Source organism: Panthera uncia, chromosome E3, assembly GCF_023721935.1.
Source record: "Panthera uncia isolate 11264 chromosome E3, Puncia_PCG_1.0, whole genome shotgun sequence".
Classification (NCBI taxonomy): Eukaryota; Metazoa; Chordata; class Mammalia; order Carnivora; family Felidae; genus Panthera; species Panthera uncia.
In genome coordinates, this window is record NC_064815.1 from 19321931 (window position 1) to 19345567 (window position 23637).

At 38.4% G+C, this 23637-nt stretch overlaps 1 protein-coding gene across 2 annotated transcripts in view; it reads left to right on the forward strand.

Annotated features, from left to right (window-relative positions):
- The window catches only part of TPST1 (tyrosylprotein sulfotransferase 1), a 166492-nt gene that overhangs the window by 106195 nt on the left and 36660 nt on the right, over window positions 1-23637 (forward strand). The window lies entirely within an intron of this gene.

Consider the following 23637-nt stretch of genomic DNA (forward strand, 5'->3'; position numbering starts at 1 on the left):
GGAAGTATGGGGACAGTTCTTTAATCTTTTTTGTGCAGTTTCTAGGAATGGTGCTGATTGTTGGGGAGATTTATTCTCATAGCCGATTACCACAGATGTGCTGGAAATACCAGAATTATTAGTGCCCTCACTTCTAGGATTTTTTTTTCCTTTGAACCTAATAGCTTACTTTACTTGTAAACCTTTGCTTAAATGAGGCATGATTTCTTGATACTTGAAAACCGAACACTGGCTACATCAGAAGAATTATTACAGAGGTGTAATAAGCAACCTTGCGATTGAAAGTTGTATTAAAGTGTAATTACAGCTTTTTCTCTTAATAAATTATGCTAACATCTTTATAAAATATTGTTTCAGACAAGCTGAAAACTCAGCTAATCTGAATATATACATTTCCGAGTGTAATTTATTGCAAATCAGACCTTAATGTATTCTTTTTTTATTGTGGTAAAATATACATAACATTAAATTTACCATTTTGACAATTTATAGGTGTGTAGTTCGGCGGTATTAAGTATACCCACGTTGCTTGTGTACTTGCCGCCACCACCCAGATGAAAAAAGTTCTGGAAGTTCATCTTCCCAAACTGAAACTACACGGTCATTACTCATTCCCTCTCCTTCCAGCCCCTGGCAACCACAATTCTACCCTCTGACTCTACATGCATTCTTGTCTGAGACTGCAGTTTAAACAACACAGCTATGTTAGTGTAAGTTCACTGATAGGCTGTTTGATTTCAAGATGAAAATTCCTTGCTTTTCTCAAGTATTCTCTTGCTTGTGTCAGTGTCCTTCTGTCTCTGCAATCTTAAATCATCTCTTTATTCTGTCCTTCTTTCGATACCTTTAATTGACAAACACACTTACATTTCATGAGGTTAATTTCCATGCAGATTTTTTTCTCTTAAGGATTATATACTTTCATTTTCCTTTTTTAGTTTATAGTAGCTATATAGGAAGAGCTATCTGTCTTCTTATAAACCATCATATATACAGGCAGATCTTTTTACATAATCTTTATCCTTTTTTATGATTTCATATCTACATTTTATTATAAGAATGTAAACTTATACAACTTATAAAATTAAAAAGATAAGAGAATAAAATTCGCCTCTGTTACCAACCATACACACACCATTCTTATTTCTATGGTTTTCCCTTCCTTCCCTGCTTATTGTATAATGTAAGATAGCATTGTTTTATAATCTTACTTTTGCGCGCGCGCACACACACACACACACACACACACACACACACACGATTTTGTATCCAGCCCTTTCCTCCTAATGTTCGTTAGCATGTTGCTTTTTAAACATAATTTTTCATGGTTACATAATATATTACCAGATGAGCTACCTCAAATCCTTTCTGAAGCACAGTAGTAGGTCAGTAAATGAATGAACAAATAAAATATATTTCCCTAGTATATGTCCTATAATTCATTTCACCATTTTCCTTTTGTTGCTTACAATTTTGTTTGACAAATTATATTATAGTGAACATCTTTGCACAAAATACATTTTTTGGTACAAATTACATTTTCGTCTCTTTTTGTTTTGTTTTTTATTTTTTTAGAGAGACAAAGAAAATGCAAGTCAGGGAGAGGGTTAGAGGCAGAAAGAGAGAGAATCCCAAGCAAGCTCTATGCTCAGCATGGAGCCCAGCCTGATGCAGAGCTTGATCCCACAACCCTGAGCAGAAATCAAGGGTCGGACACTCAAATGAGTGAGCCACTCAGGCACCCCTAGTGTCTTTTTCTAACGTAGACTAAAAAAAGTAGAATTAAACCAGGTCCAAGTATCTGAAATTTTTTAAGTTGCTTGATACATGTTGATAATTTCTTTTCAATCTTTTGGACTATCCATATAATATAGGTAATTTTATTTCTGATTTTTGCTGATTTTAATAGGTTTCATTGATTAATGTAGCTGAACATTTTCCAGTTATTACCTACATGTACACATTCTTTTATGAACCATCTCTGAAGTTTTAAAAAGGTTTACATTCTGCTAAAGATGAAGTACACATCAATCTAGCATCCATTATCATAGTCCTTGATAATCTCTTGATAATTGGTAATTCCTAGCTTTCTCTTTTGTATGATATCAGAATGTTTTTTATAAACCAGAAATATGTACAAATGATGTTTAGAGGTTTTCCAGGCAATAGACACTATAGTTTTCCTACATGCAAGTTGACTGGCTACATTATCCTTGGTCTGCTTGAAAGGTTGGGAAGAATGCTGTGGTTTGAATCCATGTGACTAGAGAATTTGTTTCATACACATCTGTGGCTTTTTAAAGGGTTTCTGAATTCACACTGGATAAAAACCTTCCTCCCCCATCTCTATTTCTAAAGTGACAAATAATTTTGAGCCAAAAAAAGATAAAGTGTGAACTATAATTGCATTTTTGAGCACTTCATGATAATGCATACAAGCTGGCATTCCTGTTTTGTGGGGTTGGGTTTCGTAGCCCTTCTTGTAATCCAAATCCTATGTTTTTTCAAAGCTTTTTTGCCTGCAAAAATTCAGATGCTATTATATGCAGCATTGATGATCATGAAGTTTCCTAAAGTAATGCTTAGAAAGTGATCTTTGATTGTCAGATGTGATGTGAGAATGGCTCCAGAGAAAGAAGATGGCTCAGGAGATTGTTCCCTTTATTTATGGGATGGGAGTGGGAAGAAATTCACATTTTGACCAGGAATATAGAATCCAAAGCTCCAGGACTAAACGTGCTGGTTTTCATACAGTTCTGGGTAGCCTGGAAGTATTGGTCTCTGAGTCAGCATATTTTGGGGACATATTGCCCAATTTTGAATAGAAAATCATGTGCTTGGTGGTTGCTGTGACTCAGAGGGTAAATTGGAAATTAAATACTAACATATTCCATACTCTTTCCCATCATAGTCTCTAATCCAAAATTGTGGCACATTTAAGTAAATAGTGCCCTCTATCTTTTTAGATTTATAAACCTAATTGAGAACATGATGAAATGTATGGATTCCTATCTTAGAAATACCGACACATAGATACACAGAATTTTACCCACAATTTCAGTGAATTCATAGATGTCCCTGAAGCCCATCAGATTAAGGACTTCTGTTTTGTGGCCTCCTTAATCAAACTCATCCACTCGTGTGGCTTTTTTTTTTTTTAATGTTTATTTATTTTTGAGAGAGAGAGAAAGAAACATAGTACAAGCGGGGAAGGGGCAGAGAGAGAAGGAGAGACAGAATCTGAAGCAGGCTCCAGGCTCCGAGCTGTTAGCACAGAACCCAATGCCGAGCTTAAACTCACAAACCATGAGATCATGACCTGAGCCAAAGTCGGACACTTAACTGACTGAGCCACCCAGGCGCCCCTTATGTGGCTTCGATTACAGCCTATTTGCTGATGATCATAAATTTGGTATCTCCTAGTGGTTTTCTTTCCTAAGCTCCGAGCTCTATATTTCCATCTGCCATTTGAATCCTTCCACCTACGTGCTCACAGAGACCTGAAACTTGGTGACCAAAATTGAACTTATTTACCAAACGCATTCCTTGGTAGGAAGAAGCTCGATGGAGTTGTTCATTACACTGAGTAGGAATCTAAAGTAGGGGTGAGATAGGATATGATCATCTATACTTGAAGCATCTATGAGTCACTGAGCAGGTAGGAGGAACAGAGTCCTCAGGGCACATGAGTCAAGCCAGAAAACAGTTTAAAGACCTTGTTACTAAACCTGAAGAGAGAGCTGAAAAGCAGATCAAAGTATAAATGGAATATGCGTTGGAAACCTGAATAGACAGTACTAATGCAGAGCAAATAGTCAAATGGAAAAGCAGATATCAGGGTGTAGAACCCACAGTTGCAAGCAAGAAGGAACTTGATATAAGGCATAGGAACTGTTAGTAGAAGTGTTAGACATTTTTGCTTGCCCATTCCATCTTTTCCTGTAGTAGGAACTATCTCTTAAAAAATAAACTAAAAATTCCTGATATTAATTTTTCCAGACTTTCTTAGAGGTGGGATAAGGATGTGGCCAATTTTTACTTAGGCAAAGCTATGTAAGGAGATGTCTTTTAGAGTTTTCTGGGAGACATTGAATTTTCTGGAAAAAAAATAAAGAATTCTGTGAAAAGAGCTCATCCTTCCCCTCCTGCTTTTTGAACACTGCTATGGAAGAACATTATGCATGGCTGTGCTGCAGCCGTCTTGAGGTTGTAAGAGAAGGTATCACTGATACCCTGAAGATGATAAAAGGAAGACAAGGAAAGGGCCTGAGACCCTTGATTTCTGAGCTACTGAGCACAGCTCAGGAATGACCATTCACTTCACCTCTGGACTTCTTATATGTTTGAGCTACTTTTAACCAGTTATTCTGTTATTGTAGCGTTAAGCAGTAACTAGCAGTTAATGCTAGTGGACTCCTACTCTTCAGTGTGTAGCAGGAATAAAGCCCACCCAGTGAGGCAAGCAGAGGGAGTCCAAGAGAGTCTGGCATTATTTGAAGTCCTGGTTCTGGCTGTCTGTGAATATCATCTTCGACTCTGCTCTTGCCACAGTTATGTGAGACATCGTATAATTCACATCCAGGAAAAATTCCCCCTTGGACTCCTTTCCTTTAATTGGGCTTCTGGGCCATAGTAGGAATATTCCAACTAATACTATTCTTGGTGAATTTGGAGGATGATAAATCTTTAGCTATTCCTCATTTCCTTGATTTTTTTGTACTCAAATTTTAGCTGTTTTAGTTAAAAGAATACTTACTCTTTTAAAATTTTCATAGACCTTCAAAGCAACAACTGTAGAATTAAGTTCAGTTCCTTAATTTGGCTTCCCTCCCTGCCCAAGAGTTTTGCCTTGACTTTGAAAATAGGCAGAATTGTTTCCTTAGGGCATTTTATGAAGAATGTATGAGGAAGTTCAGAGTTGTACATTTTACCATCTCTCAGAATACTTCAGTCAGCGTTTAGATGTATCATTTTAAGGCTTCAATTATTAAACAGGTAATAAGTAAATAAGTGTTCTAGGCATAACACCTAGTTGCTTCTGAAGAAGCAAAGATGGGTTTGTATACAGGAAGAAGATGTAGGTATTTAGAAAAGACATGACGTAGAAATAATAATAAGATCATGATAAGATGACAGAAAATTTTCCATTGTGTTTTAAAGGCATAAGAACTGGGGGCACCTGGGTGGCTCAGTCGGTTAAGCATCCAACTTTGCCTCAGGTCATGGTCTCACGGTTTGTGAGTTTGAGCCCCTTGTCAGGCTCTGTGCTGACAGCTCGTAGCCTGGAGCCTGCTTTGCATCTGTGTGTCCCTCTCTGCCCCTCCCCTGCTTGCACGTTCTCTCTCTCTCAAAAATAAATAATAAACATTAAAAATTTGTAATAAAATAAAGGCATAAAAACTGGTCTTAGAAACCCAGGAATTTGTCCACTGGGTCAGTCTAAAATCTGAGACTACCCCAAGGGAGTAGCCACAGCAAGACTGTGCTCTTTGTGACTCATCATTCAAAGTCAAATCTTGTCTCATTCTCTGTCACCATTTTGGCACAGTCATTCATAAGTGTATACCAATAATTTGTTTTCTGCCAGAAATCCTCTTGGGGGTAATGAGTTTCATGCATCCATATTTGCTTTTTTGCTGTATAAAATGAGTCATCTTCTTTGTTTTTTACTTACCTAGATCAGATGTCAAAGGAGCCCCTTTGTTGTGTGTACAAGTCATTTCTGATATAATACATTTAAACCAGCTTTAACATCAGTTGTTTTCAGGTGTGACCCTATCTGAAGGCCTGTGAGGAATCCAGTCTCTTAAACAAAAGAAGCAGGTTCTGTCGTTCCTCTCATTTTTCTCTTTCTGCCTTCATTAGTGAGACCACCTTTTGAGAAAGAGAACATTTGCCGCCAAGAGGTTTGGTTGGGTAGCTATTTACAGTTTCCCTTGGAATTTTATGGAAAGAAACCAATTCTCTTTATGTCAATTAATACATATTGTAAACATTCAGAAATGATTGTACTAAACAATAATATCTAACTCTTAGACGATTCACATCTATGATGGGAATATAATAAACCAGAATAATTAGAAGTCATTTTTTTACCCTGTGCTCCTCATCAGGGGAAAATATGGGAAAAGACACTTCTAGGCTAACTTGGTATCAGATTTCCAGTGCCTGAAACAGCTTTTTCCAATTACCATTTTTTAAAATGTTTATTTATTTTGAGAGAGAGAGAGACAGCACACAGGGGAGGGGTGGAGAGAGAGAATCCCAAGCAGGCTCTGTGCTGTGAGCACAGAACCCTTCGTGGGGCTTGATCTCATGAACTGTGAAATCATGACCCGAGCTGAAATCAAGAGTCAGATGCTTACCAACTGAGCCACCCAGGTGCCTCCTGGCCTTTTTTTTTTAGTTTATTTATTTATTTATTTTGAGAGAGAGAGAGCATGCGAGCACACACATGAGTGGGGGAAGGGCAGAGAGAGAATCCCAAGCAGGCTCTGCTCTGTCAGCACAGAGCCTGACACAAGGCTCAGACCCACTAACTGTGAGATCATGACCTGAGCCAAAATCAAGAGTCAGTCACTCAACCAACTGAGCCACCCAGGCACCCCTCCAATCGTTTAAAATTCCATAAAGAAGGACACCTCGGTGGCTCAGTCAATTGTGTCCAACTCTCGGTTTCAGCTCAGATGATTGTCTTACAGTTCGAGAGTTTTGCCCCACATTGGGCTCTGCACTGATGCCATGGAGCCTGCCTGGGATTCTCTCTGTCTGCCCCTACCCCCTCAAAAATAAATGAATAAAAATGTTTAAAATTTTTAAATAAAAATTCCTTAAAACTTTAATAAAGAGGAACAAAGATATGAAAGAGCTTTATGCTAAAGAATGGGGAAATTTTCCAATAATTTCATCATTGATTACATTGAGGACCACATTTATGTCACTTCCTTTTTTTTTTTTTTTTTTAATGTTTATTTTTGAGAGAACATGTGTGAAGGGGAGGGCAGAGAGAGAGGAAGATGGAGGGTTCTAAGCAGGCTCCCCACAGTCATTGCAGAGCCTGATGTGGGGCTGGAACTCATGAACTGTGAGATCATGACCTGAGCTGAAGTCAGACACTTAACTGACTAAGCCACCCAAGCACCCCTCATGTCACTTCCTTAATCCCAGCTTTACCAATGGCCACAAAGAAGGCAAACCAAGGATTGGACTCACCTTTACTATCCATTTCTAACTCCAGATTGAAAGGGCTGCCCTGACTAGAAAATGAAGAAGTTAGAGTTGTTAGCTGGTCTGCAAAACATCCTAACCCTGGTATCTCTCCCCTCTTTCTATAGTCACTCTGTCTTTCTGTATCCATTCTCAAGTCACAGCTCCAGGTAAACAACATATCTGGAGTATAAGAAGCATGTGATAAAGGGCAGAACTGATGCTACAAAAAAAAAAAAAAAAAAGTCAAATTAATGACATAGAGACCACACTTGGGGTGTTCTTCTAGAATGAACATTGAAAGGACAGAGATGGAAATGATAGGTAGAAAAAAGTACGCATATGAAAGACAGAAAATTGAAAATTAACCAGTGAATAGAAATCTCCAAAGGAAAAATCAGAAGAAATGGAACAGAAGCATCAATCAAATTTGTCATTGTAAAGAAAGTTTCTAAGGCTGAAAATGACCTGAAGAATAAAAGGGCTTACCATTTTCTAAAGAACATATGAAAAAAACATGTCGGTACCATATTTGGTGGTATTTCTAAAATTTCAAATATTGTGGGGGGGGGAACCTACATATAATGAGACAGAAAATAATAGGTTACCTACAAAAAAATAAAAACTATGCTGATGGCAGAATTCTCTTTTGCAGTACTGGATGTTAGAAATAATGGAGCAACGGTTCTTAACGTGCACATAGTCTATGGTATCTTTGAACTCCCTAAAATAATATGCAAACTTATGTATGTCGATGCAAATTGATTTTCCTGGAAATAGAATCAATATCTTTCATCATATTTTCAAGTGTAACAAAGAGTGTTCATGGAGCAATATCCATAGCACTTTTTCCTTTGAAATAATTTAAAACAGAGAGAAAAGTCGCAAGAGCAATACAGAGAACTCCTGTATATCCTTTCCTAGATTTAGTCATTTTGTATCTTTTGGCCATAATTCTGTCCTTCACCAACCTCCCCCTACTATTACTACTTCTCCTCCTCCTCTCTTTCGCTCTCTGTATGTGTATAAAATATATTTCCTAGGTTTACTTCTGTTTTCTCATTTTACAATAACACACATATACACACTATATTGTATTATGTTATTTATTCATTTATAACTTGACGATATATTGTATACACCATGCCCCTTTGCTTTTAATGTTTCTTAAGAGTGAGGATATTTTCTTACATAACTTTGGTACAGTTCTCAAATTCAGAAACCTTCACCTTGACATAATGCTTTTATCTGATTTATGGTCTGTATTTCAGTGTTGTCAATTGTCCCAGTAATGTATTTTCTAGTTTTTCCCCCCTACCAGTATAGGTTTTGGTCTAAGGTAACATATTGTGTTTAGTTCCAAGTTGTTGTTTCAGTTCCCTTTAATCTGTAACATTTCCTCATATGTTCTGTCTTTCATGACATTGACATTTTTGAAGAATTGAGGCAAGTTATTTTATACAGTGTCCCTAACTGTGGGTTTGTCTGATGTTTCCTCATGGTTAAATCAGACTGTACATTCCCAGCAGGATACTAGATACATGGTTTTGTTTCATTCTTAAGGAATCATATCTGGAGGCATATGATGTTCGTCTGTTCCTCCTTGGGGATGTTAATTTTTCTGTTTGTGAAGGTGTTTTTTCCAGTGTTTCCACTCTACATTTATTATTTTCTCCCTTTCAATTAAAGCAACTTTACACTTTAAGACTGTGTGAATATCTTGCTTTTCATTAGACTTTTCAACCTAGATTTAGCAACCACTGATGATTTTTGCCCACAGCAGTCTTTATTATGATAATCACAAGAGGCTGATTTTTCCAACACTATTACACTCTCCATAATTCTGCACCTACTTGTATTTGTTAGGATAGTGACAGGAAACAGATGGCACACTTTAAAGAGTTTAGTCAACAAGATTTTATTGAAGGGTTGCTTTACTGAAATGTGGCCATGGTTAAGAGTCAACAAGGAATGAGAAAGGGCCAATAACTAGAAAGAAAGAGAAGCCATTACCACCCGTAGGCCTGCAGAGAGGCCTTGCCACTTGCCACTTGCCACTTGCCACTTGCCACTGTGGTGGAAACCTGGAGGAACTGCACTTGGGTGCCGTAGCTCCTGAGGAAAGCAGCCACTGACAGCACAGAGAGACAAGATAGAGGTTTTGTCCACCGTGACGGGTTTGTCCATTTCTGAAAGAGAGGAAGGACAGAGAGAGAAACAGAATCCGAAGCAGGCTCCAGGCTCTGAGCTGTCAGCATAGAGCCCAATGTGGGGCTCGAACCCACAAACTGCGAGATCATGACCTGAGCTGAAGTCAGATGCTCAACAACTGAGCCACCCAGGCACTCCAGGTTTGTCCATTTCTTCATGAAGTTGTCAAAGTTTGCTTTATTTTGAGGCTACTTTATTGGGAGCTTACAAGTTTACAATCATTACCATTTCTTGGCAAATTGAGCACTTTATCATAATCTAAAGATTCTGTCACTAAAAATGCTTTTTGTCTTACAGTAGAGTTGCCAGATAAAATACAGAATTCCCAATTAAATTTGTATTTCAGATAAACAACAAATAAATTTTAGTGTATGTCCTAAGTAATGTTAAAAACTATTCATCATTTATCTGAAATACAAATTTAACTTACATAGTCCTCGGTTTTGTTTATTTTCACTAAATTTGGCAACCCTATCTTTAAAAGACTTTTTTTTTTTTTTTTAGTACTTATATAGCTACCCTGACTTTGGTTGTAACTTCCCTTGTATATCTTTTTCTATTTTGTAAATTTCAACATTTCTAAGTCTTTATGTTTGAATGGTTTCTTAGCCTGTAGCTAGAATTGTATTTAATCTGGCAAATATCCTTTTTCTAGCAAGTTTTCTACATTTATTAGGATTACTTTATTATTATTATTATTATTATTATTATTATGCTTATTATGTTTATTATGTTTATTTCTTTTTGAGAGAGAGAAAGCACGAGCAGGGGAGGGACAGAAAGGAGGAGACAGAATCCAAAGCAGGCTCCACACTGGCAGCACAAAGCCCAAAGTGGGGCTTGAACCCATAAACCATGAGATCATGACCTGAGCCAAAGTCAGATGCTCAACTAACTGAGCCACCCAGGAGCCCCTGTCCTTACTTTTTAAAACTCTATTTTCAAGTATTTTCTTATTTTCCCCACTTCTTTTGTGTTCTAGCTATCTCTCTTTTTGCTTGATTTTTAAAATTCCATCTTCCCCTCCTGTTTTAGAAGTTAGACGTATATTCTTTTGTTAGTCTTAAAGTATTACTGTCCAAGCTCTACCTGATAAAATGTAAAGCTGTTTGATATTTTAAATCTCCACATAAACATTTACCCTTAGATAACCACCCTTTTAATGCTTTTGCTGTTACTGTTGACTATTTCAGTTCTTTTTTTTAACCCCACTTGTTAGAATCATTATTATTATCTGTAGACAATATTTATTTATGTTTATGTACATGTTTACCACTTGCCTTTTTCTTGAGTACTTGCATCTAAGATCTTTATCAGGTGAGTGTCCCTATGTATATATAGGGAGATACATGTACATACACACAACTGTACTATTTTACTACAATATATCTAACAGTGGCTTTTTTCTTTTATTTATTTGGCTCTGTGTACCTATTTTAGGCAAATCCCTATATTTCAATACTTCTGTAAAATTCTCAGCCATTTCTCCTTGAAAGTTGTGTTTCTTCCATTTTCTCCAGTTTGTCATTGGACTCCACAGTTAGTTGAATATTAAAATGTTTCATTCTGCCCTCTAAATATTTTAACATCTCTTTCATGTTTTCTGTCTTGTCTGTCTGCTATGTTCTGGGTAATTTCTTTGGATTCATTTTCTAATTCTCTCATTCTCTCTTCATCTGTTTCTATTCTCTTTAACCTACCCAATACATTTTAACTTTAACAGTTATATTTTTGGCTCTTTTTAACCTGCCTGCTATATTAAAATATTCTCTTGTTCCTTGCTTATTTTTTGAATATGTGTATTTTATGACATTTTAAAGAAGTGTTTATTTATTTATTTATTTATTTTTGAGAGAGAGCATGCAAACAGGGGAGGCGCAGAGAAAGGAGGAGACAGAGAACTCCAAGCAGGCTCTGCGCTGTCAGCACAGAACCTGATGCAGGGCTCAAACCCACAAACTATAAGATCATGACCTGAGCCAAAATCAAGAGTTGGATGCTTAATCAATTTAGCCACCCAGATGCCCTTATGGTAATTTTTAAAACATCAGAGTGATCTTGGGTGTTTCAACTACTGAGAAATTCCTAGATTTCTTTTTTTTAATCAACCGTTTATGTCCACTTTCTTAGAGACATAGATACCATCCCCAAATTTTCCTATATTCTTTTGTTTTTGTTGAATCAGAGTAGTTGAATTTGATAGAAGTTCAGTGTTGCTTTGTTCAGACATTCATTTTGGGGACTTGAACTCTTGGATAAACATCAGTGGCCTTCATGTGAACCTTCATGTATTTTTCACCTAATATATTTTGCATTTTAACAAATGACACTTTCTCATAAATAATAAATTGATAGACGAGAGTATACAAAGGCTTCATATTGTAGCAAAAATCTATTGATCATGTTTCATAATTGAATGAAGGTTGTGCAGGCTATTGCCAGTTTGTTTCTGCTAGCTATTTATTTGTTTGTTTATTTATTTATTTAATATAGTTTATTGTCAAACTGGCTAACATACAGTGTGTAAAGTGTGCTCTTAGTTTTTGGGATAGATTCCCATGGTTCATCGCTTACATACAATACCCAGTGCTCATCCCAACAAGTGCCCTCCTCAATGCCTATCACCCATTTTCCCCCCATCAGCCCTCAGTTTGTTCTGTGTATTTAAGAGTCTCTTATGGTTTGCCTCCCTCCTTCTCTGTTTGTAACTATTTTTTCCCCTTCCCTTCCCCTATGGGCTTCTGTTAAGTTTCTCAAGATCCACATATGAGTGAAAACATATGATATCTGTCTTTCTCTGACTGACTTATTTCACTCACCATAACACTCTCCAGTTCCATCCACGTTGCTGCAAATGGCAGGATTTCATTCTTTCTCATTGCCAAGTAGTATTCCATTGTATACATAAACCACATCTTATTTTTCCATTCATCAGTTGATGGACATTTAGGCTCTTTCCATAATTTGGCTATTGTTGAAAGCACTGCTGTAAACATTAGGGTACATGTGCCCCTGTGAATCAGCACTCCTCTGTCCTTTGGATAAATTCCTAGTCGTGCTATTGCTGGGTCATAGTGTTCTATTTTTAATTTTTTGAGGAACCTCCACACTGTTTTCCAGAGTCGTTGTACCAGTTTGCATTCCCACCAATGGTGCAGGAGGGTTCCTGTTTCTCCACATCCTCTCCAGCATCTGTAGTTTCCTGAGTTGTTCATTTTAGCCACTTTGACTGGTGTGAGGTGGTATCTCAATGTGGTTTTGATTTGTATTTCCCTGATGAGGAGTGACATTGAGCATCTTTTCATGTGTCTGTTGGCCATCTGGATGTCTTCTTTGGAAAAATGTCTTTTCATGTCTTTTTCCCATCTCTTCACTGGATTGTTTTTCAGGTGCTGAGTTTGGTAAGTTCTTTACGGATTTTGGATACTAGCCCTTTATCCAATATGTCATTTGCAAATATCTTTTTCCATTCTGTTGGTTGCCTTTTAGTTTTGTTGGTTGTTTCCTTTGCAGTGCAGAAGCTTTTTATCTTGATGAGGTCCCAATAGCTCATTTTTGCTATTAATTCCCTTGCCTTTGGAGGAGATGTGTTGAGCAAGAAATTGCTGTGGGTGAGGTCAAAGAGGTTGTTGCCTGCCTTCTTCTTTTGGGTTTTGATGGTTTCCTATCTCACATCTAGGTCTTTCATCCATTTTGGGTTTATTTTTGTGTATGGTGTAAGAAAGTGATCTAGTTCTATTCTTCTGCATGTTGCTGTCTAGTTCTCCGAGCACCATTTACTAAAGAGACTGTCTTTTTTCCATTGGTCACTCTTTCCTACTTTGTCAAAGATTAGTTGGCCATACATTTGTGGGTCCAATTCTGGACCATTGGTCTATGTGTCTGTTTTTGTGCCAATACCATACTGTCTTGATGATTACAGCTTTGTAGTAGAGGCTAAAGTCTGGGATTGTGACGCCTCCTGCTTTGGTTTTCTTCTTCAATATTACTTTGAGTATTTGGGGTATTTTGTGGTTCCACACAAATTTTAGGATTCTTTGTTCTAGCTTTGAGAAGAATTCTGGTGCAATTTTGATTGGGATTGCATTGAATGTGTAGATTGCTTTGGGTACTATTGATATTTTAACAATATTTACTCTTCCAATCCATGAGCATGGGATGTTTTCCATTTCTTTGTATCTTCTTCAATTTCCTTCATAAGTTTTCTATAGTTTTGAGCATACAGATCTTTTACATCTTTGCTTAGGTTTATTCCTAGGTATTTTGTGGTTCTTGGTACAATTGTAAATGGGATCATGTTTTAACCCAGAGATGCTTCTTTTCCTTTTCAAGGAGACAGTAAGTGTACCCCCAACAGCCTCCTTCCTGCCCCTCCAAATCATTCCCTCCTCCTTTCTAACCATAACTTCTGTCCTGAATTTATAATGGATTTGATTTTGCTTGTTTTTAAGTTTCATATAAATGGAGTCATACAATACATATTGAGGAAAGAAAAATCAGTCTGTGACAAACAGGAACTGATCACACACAGCATCTAGGCAACAGTTTATTAAAAGCTGGCTTTGTGCTCACCACTAGGACATGCTGGTCTCCTATTTGATATAAATGATCTTGGGGCGCCTGGGTGGCTCCGTCAGTTAAGCATCCGACTTCGGCTCAGGTCATGATCTCACAGTTCGTGAGTTCGAGCCCCGCGTCGGGCTCTGTGCTGACAGCTCAGAGCCTGGAGCCTGCTTCACATTCTGTGTCTCCCTCTCTCTCTGCCCCTTCCCTGCTCATGCTGTGTCTCTCTCTGTCTCAAAAATAAATAAACATTTAAAAAAAATTTTTTTTAAATGATCTCACAAAATACCAACATTGGACAGTATTACTTTTTAACCATAATGAACTGAGAAAAGACAAGACCCCTTGATACTTTTGTCTAAGCATGGAGAAAATTACGGTTACTTTGCAAACCACAGAATATCAAATATCCACCTCTTGTCTAATATGAGTGACTACTGCTTTCTTACCAATAATCGCTTTAGTCTTGCTTCTTGTCTGCCTTCCTCTAGGTACGATAAAGTCATAGAATCATCCCTTCTTGTTGGCAGCACCCAATCCAGAGCAAACTCCTTAATCACGTATGGTTTCCAGTGCTCTTTTACTGAGACACCCCACATTTCCCCATGATGTGGGTTTGTCCTTGCTTGAAATGAGTAATAAACTCGGCATGTTCAACTACAGCTATATTTCTGGTAGTCTTTTGCTTGAGGGCACTGACAGTATTCATTTTTGTCTGGTTTCTTTCATGTAATATTTATGGGATTCATGTTGGATTTCACAGTGGTTCATTTTTGTTATTTGATGTTATACTTTGATTATATAACTATTTGGACATTTTGGTTGTTTGTAGTTTTAGGAATGTTTTAATATTGATATAAAATATCCTTGTGGGGGCGCCTGGGTGGCTCAGTCAGTTGAGCAGCCGACTTCGGCTCAGGTCATGATCTCACGGTCCATGGGTTGGAGCCCCGCGTCAGGCTCTGTGCTGAAAGCTCAGAGCCTGGAGCCTGTTTCAGATTCTGTGTCTCCCTCTCTCTGACCCTCCCCCATTCGCTCTGTCTCTCTCTGTCTCAAAAATAAATAAATGTTAAAAAAAATTTTTTTAAATATCCTTGTGAATTTCTTTAGGTAAAAATGAATGTACATTTTTGTTGAGAATATTCCTGAGAGTTATGCTAGGAGTTGCCAAGACTACTCACAGTAATCCATAATTCTTATACTCACAGTTACAGTTGGTTACCGAAAAAGGATACAAAGTACAATCAGCAAGGGGAAAAGGCACTTAGGATTGAACTCCGGAGGAAACCAGGTGCTATCTTCAAATGTCCCCTCTAATGGAGTGACATAGGATATGCTTCATTCACCTAGCAATATATGTGACAGCACATACGGATTGTTGCCAACCAGGGGGCTCACTTGAGCTTTTGTATCCAGGGTTTTTACTGGGGATTGGTCACAGGCATGTAGTGCCTGCATGACTAGCTTCAGTTTCTCATGCTCCAGACCCCGCAGAGAAAAAGCAGGTGTTCACCATAAATAAATTATTAACATAAACTATCTACTCATACTGGTACAGCCTGGTCCAATTGTGCACAAACATTATAGACAGAGCACTCAGAACTCAGATCCGAGAGCCAAGCAATAGCCAGTCCTGAAAACAGACCTTTCATTGGAATATGCACCATGTGAGCAACCTGGGCCTGCTGAGTTAATCTTTTCCTTCACAGAGTAAAAGTGATGGGTCAAAGGGTATTTGTATGTTTAAATTTAGGAGATAATGCCAAAGAGGTTTCCAAAGTGATTATACCAGTTTATTGTCTCACCAATGGATATATGAGAATTTCCCTTGTTGCACATTGCCAGTTGTGGGGAATAAACTTAGGAATTCCCTGAGCCTGCACCGATGGGCTAACAAGGCATAAAGAATTACAGAGCCATAGAATGCTCACACCCAAGCTTGGGTAAACAAGATTAGGCCCCCAGAATAGAGTGGGGGTGGGGGGACAAAGGCCCCCCAGAATAAAGTAAGGGGGGGAAAAGTCCCCCAGAATAGAAAGGGGGGGCAAAGGCACCCAATACAAAGGTATATTAGGTAAGCATGATTCAGAGTGTTCAGGGTGAAAGCACCCCCCAACTTAGTACTATAGCAGAAAGCTGCTTTCAGAGGAAGGAAGGACCAAATTAGGTAAACAGGTAAATAGGGCTATAGACCACTGTGCTGCGGGTGATGCTGCCCAGAGCAGAGCTGATTAACAAAAGAAAGGTGCCTTGTTAGCCCATCAGTGCAGGCTCAGGGAATTCCTAAACTTATTCCCCACAGCATTTGTTAGAATCAATCTTTTAAAATTTTAGTGTTTTCTTGTAGATGCACAGTGATGTTTCATTATGGTTAAGATTCATATGTACTTAAAAACTAATGAGAGTAAACACTTTTCCATATGGTATTTGCAACTGCACTGTTTTATAAAATGCCTAGTTAAGTCTTTTACCCTATTTCCTACTGAATTATTTGCTTTTCCCTTAATGATCTTTAGGAATTCTCTACATATTTTTATGTACAGTTTAATATGTATTTCACAAATCCTCTCTCACTTACCTGACTTGCCTTTTCTCTAAGTCTTTTCAAGAATAAAAGTTCTTGGGGCACCTGGGTGGCTCAGTCGGTTAAGCATCAGACTCTTGACATCAGCTCACGTCCTGATCTTGGCCATGGTGGAATCAAGCCCCATGCCATGCTCCTCACTGAGCTTGGAGCCTACCTGGGATTCTCTCTCTCTCCCTCTCTCTGCCTCCCCCCCCCCCCCACTTGCACTTTCTCTCAACATATATAAATAAACATTTTTTTTAAAAAAGAATGAAAGTTCTCAATTTTAATCCCTAATCTGGTGTCTTTGCCATTAGTTTAGTGTTTTTGTTATATCATTGAATAAATCTTTTTCATAATCCAAGGCCATGAAGATATTCTCTGTGTTATATCTGAAAACATTAATGCTTTACCTTTCTAATTGAGGTCACAACCTACCTAGAATTGACATTTTTTATTGTGGTAAAAATGCATAACATAAAATTTGTGATTTTAAACATTTTTAAATGTACAGTTCAGTAGTATTAAGTATATTGACATTGCTGGGGCGCCTGGGTGGCTCAGTCGGTTGAGCATCCGACTTCGGCTCAGGTCATGATCTCATAGTTTGTGGGTTCGAGCCCCGCATCAGGCTCCTTGCTGACAGCTCAGAGCCTGGAGCCTGCTTCAGATTCTGTGTCTCCCTCTCTCTCTGCCCCTCCCCCTCTCATGCTCTGGCTCCCTCTGTCTCAAAAATAAATAAACATTAACAAAAAATTAAAATCCGTAGGGCACCTGGGTGGCCCCGTCGGTTAAGCGTCTGACTGCGGCTCAGGTCACGATCTCACAGTTTGTGAGTTCGAACCCCAAGTTAGGCTCTGTGCTGACAGCTCAAGAGCCTGGAGCCTGCTTCGGATTCTGTGTCTCCCTCTCACTCTGCCCCTCCCCCACTCACACTCTGTTTCTCTCTCCTTCAAAAATAAACAAACATTTTTAAAAAATTTTAAAAAAAGTATACTGACATTGCTAAGAAACAGATACTCAGAATTTTTTCATCTTGCAGAACAAACTCTATCCGTTAAACAACAACTCCCCATTTCTCCCTTCCCCCCTAGCCCCTAGCAACCACCATGCCACTTTCTATCTTTGGATTTGACTATACTTTAAGTACATAATATAAGTAGGTTATACAGTTGTGTCTTTTTCATGACTAGTATATTTCATTTAGCATAATGTCCTCAAGATTTATCCATGTTGTAGCACATAACAGGATTTTCTTTTAAAAACTGGATGACACATTTAAAAAAGGGCAGGGGGCGCCTGGATGGTTTGGTTGGTTAAGCATCCAACTTTGGCTCAGGTCATGATGTCATGATTCGTGAGTTCGAGCCCCACGTCTGGCTCTACGCTGACAGCTCAGAGTCTGCTTTGGATTCTCCGTCTCCTGCTCCCTCTCTCTGCCCCTTTCACACTCATGCTTTCTTTCTCTGTCTCAAAAATAAGTAAAAATAGGGGCGCCTGGGTGGCTCAGTTGGTTAAGCGTCCAACTTCAGCTCAGGTCATGATCTCATGGTTTGTGAGTTTGAACCCCATGTCAGGCTCTATGCTGACAGCTCAGAGCCTGGAGCCTGCTTCAGATTCTGTGTCTCCCTCTCTCTCTGAACCTCCCCTGCTTGCACTCTCTCTCTCTCTCTTTCAAAAATAAATAAACATTAAAAAAATTTTTTTTAAATAATAAGTAAAAATAAACATTAAAAAAACTGGATGATACTCCATTATATCTACATAGGACATTTTGTTTATCCATTCATCCATTGATGGACATTTGGGTTGCTTCCACCTTGTGAATAATGCTGCTATGAACATGGGTGCAAATATCTCTTTGAGACCCTGCAGGATTGCTGGATTATATGGTAATCTTCTTTTTAATTTTTTTGAGGAACTGCCATACTGTTTTCCATAGCTGAGTCATACTATTTCATAATTACATTACAGTATACAAGGGTTCTAACTTCTCCACATCCTTGCCCACACCTGTTATTTTCTGGCTTGTTGTTTTTCTCTAGTAATAATAATGGGATTACTAATGAATGTGAAGTTATGGCTCATTGTGGTTTTGATTTGTATATCTCCAATATGTAGCTATATTGAGAATCTTTCCATGTGCTTTCTGGTCCTGTGTATATCATCTTTGGAGAAATGTCCAAGTCGTTTGCCTATTTTTAAATAAAGTTATTTGATTTTTTATTGTCAAGTTCTAGAAGTTCATTATATGATCTGTATATTAAATCCTTATCAGATGTACGATTTGTAAATATCTAGGTTTCTTTAGGCATGTTATTTTGTTCCTTTGTGGGCCTTATTTCCTTGTTTCTTTGTATGCTTCATGGTCTTTTGTTGAGATTTGTAATTTTGAAAAAACAATCACCTCTCCCATTCTTTATTAATGGGCTTCATGTAGGGGAAGATCTTCACTATCAGTCAGCCCAGCTAAATATCTAGGACCTCTCAAGCCTTTTCTAACTAACCAAGGCCACTTTTGCAGTCTACAACAGGGATGATTTCAAATTATGTATCATTTTTCTATAACAGGCTATTCCTCCTTTTTTAAAGTTTATTTTATTTTGAGAAAGAGAGGGAGGGAAGGAGAGGGAGAAGGGAAGAGAGAGAGAGAGAGAGAGAGAGAGAGAATATGAATGAATGAATATGAGAGCCAAGGAGGAGCAAAGAGAGGAGAGAGAAAATCCCAAGCAGGCTCCATGGTGTGAGTGCAGAGCCCAATGCGGGGCTCAGTCTCATGAACTGTGACCTCATAACCTGAGCTGAGATCAAGAGTTGGATGCTTAACCAACTGAGCCACACAGGTGCCCCTAAATATCTATTTCTTCTATGTCAGTTTGTTTAGTTTTCCCAAGAGCTTGTCGATTTCTTCTTTAAAAAAAAATGTGGGGCGCCTGGGTGGCTCGGTCGGTTGAGCGTCCGACTTCGGCTCAGGTCATGATCTCACCGTCCGTGAGTTCGAGCCCCGCGTCGGGCTCTGTGCTGACCGCTCAGAGCCTGGAGCCTGTTTCAGATTCTGTGTGTCCCTCTCTCTCTGCCCCTCCCCTGTTCATGCTCTGTCTCTCTCTGTCTCAAAAATAAATAAACGTTTAAAAAAAATAAAAAAATAAATAACTTTGGTTGTTTTAAAAAAAATGTTTATTTTTGAGAGAGCATGTGTGCAAGCGGGAGAGGGGCAGAGAGAGAGGGCACAGAGAATTCGAAGCAGGCTCTGTGCTGACAACAGTGAGCCCAGTGCAGGGCTCAAAAACTCACAAACCGTGAAATCATGACCTGAGCCAAAGTCGCTTACTCAACCAACTGAGCCACCCAGGTGCCCCTAAATATATATTTCTTTTTACATCAGTTTGTTTAAGTTGTGTTTTCCAAGAGCTTGTCTATTTCTTCTAATATTGCAAATTTATTGGCAAAAGGAATCCGTAATAACCTCTTAATTACCTTTTAAAATATTGAGGTGAAACTCAGACCACAGTTAACAGTATTAAAGTGTACAATTCAGTGGCATTCAGTTCATTCACAGGGTTATAGTTACCAACTCTTTCTGGTTTAGTATTTTATATAGCCTCAAAATAACCTTTAAGTAATCATTCCTCATTCCTCCTTCTCTCATCTCGTTGGGAACCACTAATCTGCTTTCTGTCTCTGTTAGTATGTTTTTGCGGTTCATGTGTCCTTTTAAAGCTTAATAATATTCCATGGTACATTTTTTTAAAGTTTATTTATTTATTTTTTAGAGAGAGCAGGGGAGGGGCAGAGAGACAGAGAGACAGAGAATCCCAAGCAGGCTCTGCGCTGACAGCGCAGAACCTGACTCGGGGCTCAAACTCACAAACTGTGAGATAATGGCCTGAGCCAAAATCGAATCAGACACTTAACCAACTGAGCCACCCAGGCACCGCCCCAGGGTACATTTCTACCACACTTTATCCATTTGTCCAGTGATGGACATGTGGATTGTTTACACCTTTTGGCTATTCTGAACAATGCTGCTATGAACATTAATGTACAGTTTTCTGTGTAGACATATATTTTTATTTCTCTTGGATATATACCTAGAAATGGAATACCTGGGTAATTTGGGAATTTTATGTTTAACTTTTTGAGGAGCTGTCAAACTCTTCTCTACAGTGGTTGTGCATTCTACATTCCCATCAGCAACACACAAGAGTTCCTATTTCTTCACCTCCTCATCAGTGCTTGTTATTTCCCTTTTAAAAACATTGTTGAGGGGCTCCTGGGTGGCTCAGTCAGTTATGCATCCAGCTTTGGCTCAGGTCATGTTCTCATGGTTTGTTGGTTCGAACCCTGCATCGGGCTCTGTGCTGACAGCTGAGTCTGGAGCCTGCTTCAGATTCTGTGTCTTTGTCTCTCTCTGCTCCTCCCCTGCTCGTGCTCTGTCTCTTTCTCTCAAAAACAAATAAACGTTAAAAAAAAATTGTTGGGGTCCCTGGATGGTGCATTTGGTTAAGTGTCGGACTCTTTATATCAGCTCAGGTCTTAATCTCAGGGTCATGAGTTCAAGCCCCACATTTAGCTCCATGCTGTGCATGGAGCCTACTTAATAAAAATAAAATTAAAAAATTCTAGCCATCCTAGCAAATGTGAAGTGATACCTCATTGTGGTTTTGATTTGCATTTCTTTAATGACAAATGAATTTGAATATCTCTTCATGTACTTGTTTTCCACTTGTATATCTTTGGAGAACTGTCTATTCAAGTCCACTGCCCATTTTTTATTTTTTTTTTGTTGAGTTGCAAGAGTTCTTTATTCTGGATACCAAACCTTTATCAGAGGTACCATTGCAAATATTTTTCCCATTCCATAGGCTGTCTTTTCATTGTCTTGATAATGTCTTTTGATGTACAAAGGTTTTAATCTGTGTGTATCCAGTTTGTTTTTCATTTGTCACTCATGCTTTTGATGTCAAATCTAAGAATCCATTCCCATATCTGAAGTAATGAAGATTTACTCCTGTGTTTTCTTTTTTTTTTAATGTTTATTTTTGAGACAGAGAGAGACAGAGTGTGAGTGGGGGAGGAGCAGAGAGAGAGGGAGACACAGAATCCAAAGCAGGCTCCAGGCTCTGAGCCTGACATGGGGCTCGAACCCACAAACTGTGAGATCATGACCTGAGCCGAAGTCAGATGCTCAACGACTGAGCCACCCAGGCGCCCCTACTCCTGTGTTTTCTAATGATAGTTTTTAATTTTAGTTTATATATATTGGTCTTTTATCCATTATTAGCTAATTTTCATATATGTAATGAAGCAGGATTCCAACTTCATGTCTTTTTACATACCCAGTTGGCCCAGCACCATTTGTTAGAGAGCTTGTTCTTTACCCCATTGAATGGTTTTGGTACACTCGTGAAAAATCAATTGGCTGTAGATGGTGGGTTTATTTCTCAAGCCACAGTTTCATTCCATTGGTCCATATGTTTGTCCTTGTGCTAGTACCAGTGTTTTGATTTTTACAGCTTTGGAGTGAGTTTTGATATCTGTGTGAGTTCTTGAGCCTTGTTTTTCTTTTTCAATATTTTGGCTTTTCAGGCATTCAATATTTTGGGATTCCAAATGAATATGATGATTGGCTCTTCCATTTACACACACACACACACACACACACACACACACACCTACACACAAAGCCATTGAGATTTTGATAGGGATTGCATTAAATTTGCAGATCACTTTGGGGTGTAGTGCCATTTAAGAATACCAAGTCTTCTGGGGTTTCTGGGTGGCTCAGTCAGTTAAGCGTCCAGCTTCAGCTCAGGTCATATCTCACAGCTCGTGAGTTCAAACTCCGCATCCGGCTCTGTGCTGACAGCTCAGAGCCTGGAACCTTCTTCGAATTCTGTGTGTCCTCTCTCTGCCCCTCCCCTGCTCATACTCTGTCTCTCTCTCAAGAATAAATATTTAAAAAATATATTAAGTCTTCTAATCTATGAACATGAAATGTTTTTTCAAGTAATTATGTCTTCTTTAATTTCTTTCATCAGTGTTTGGTTGTTTTTACTATACATGTCTTTTACTCCCTTTAAATTCATTCCTAGGTGTTTCTTTTTTAGATTTTTTTAATGTAGGTGTTTGTTTGTTTTTTTTTTAATGCTACTATACATGGATTCTTAGTTTCCTTTCTGATTATTCATTGCTGGTGCATCTAAACACAACTCATTTTCATATGTTGATCTTTTACCCTGCAACTTGCTGAATTTGTTTGTTAGTTCTAGTAGTTACTTTATGTATATGTGGATTCTTTGGGATTTTCTGCATGTAGAAATATGTCATCTGCAAATAGAAAGAGTTATATTTCTTTTCCAAATTGGATGCCTTTTGTTTCTTTTTCTTGTGTAATTGCTCTGGCTAAGCCTTCTCATAGAGATTGAATAAAAGCACAAAAGTAGGCATCCTTGGAGCATCTGGGTGGCTCAGTGGGTTGAGCGTCCAACTTTGGCTCTGGTCATGGTCTCACGGTTTATGGGTTCGAGCCCTATATTGGGCTCTCTGCTGTCAGTACAGAGCCCGCTTCAGATTCTCTGTCTCCTCTCTCTGCCCCTCCCCTGCTCAAGCTCTCTCAAAAATAAATAAAACATTAAAAAAACAAAGTAGGCATCCTTGTGTTATTCCTGATCTCAGTGGGAATCTTTCCGTCTTTCACCATTAAATATGATGTGTTGGGTTTTCATAAATACCCTCTATCATGTTAATGTTACAAGTAATGATACATGTTACTTCTACTTCTAGTTTACTGAGTGTTTTTATCATGAAAAGTCTTGAATTTTTTTCTAATACTTTTTCTGAGTCTATGGAGATAATCGTGTTGTTGCTCTAATTTTCCATTCAGCAGAAGTGTATTACCCACTAGGTGCCAAATGAGATGAGCTAAGGATAAATGAAATATAGTCTTTCCTATTAAGGTAGTATCACTGCAGAGAGAGGCATGGAAAAAAATAATTCCAAAAGTAAAGTGATTGATACTATAAAAAGGGTAACTAAGTACTCTGGAAGATTAGAAATTTGAATTCAATTTGGACTTCACAGTGGTGCTG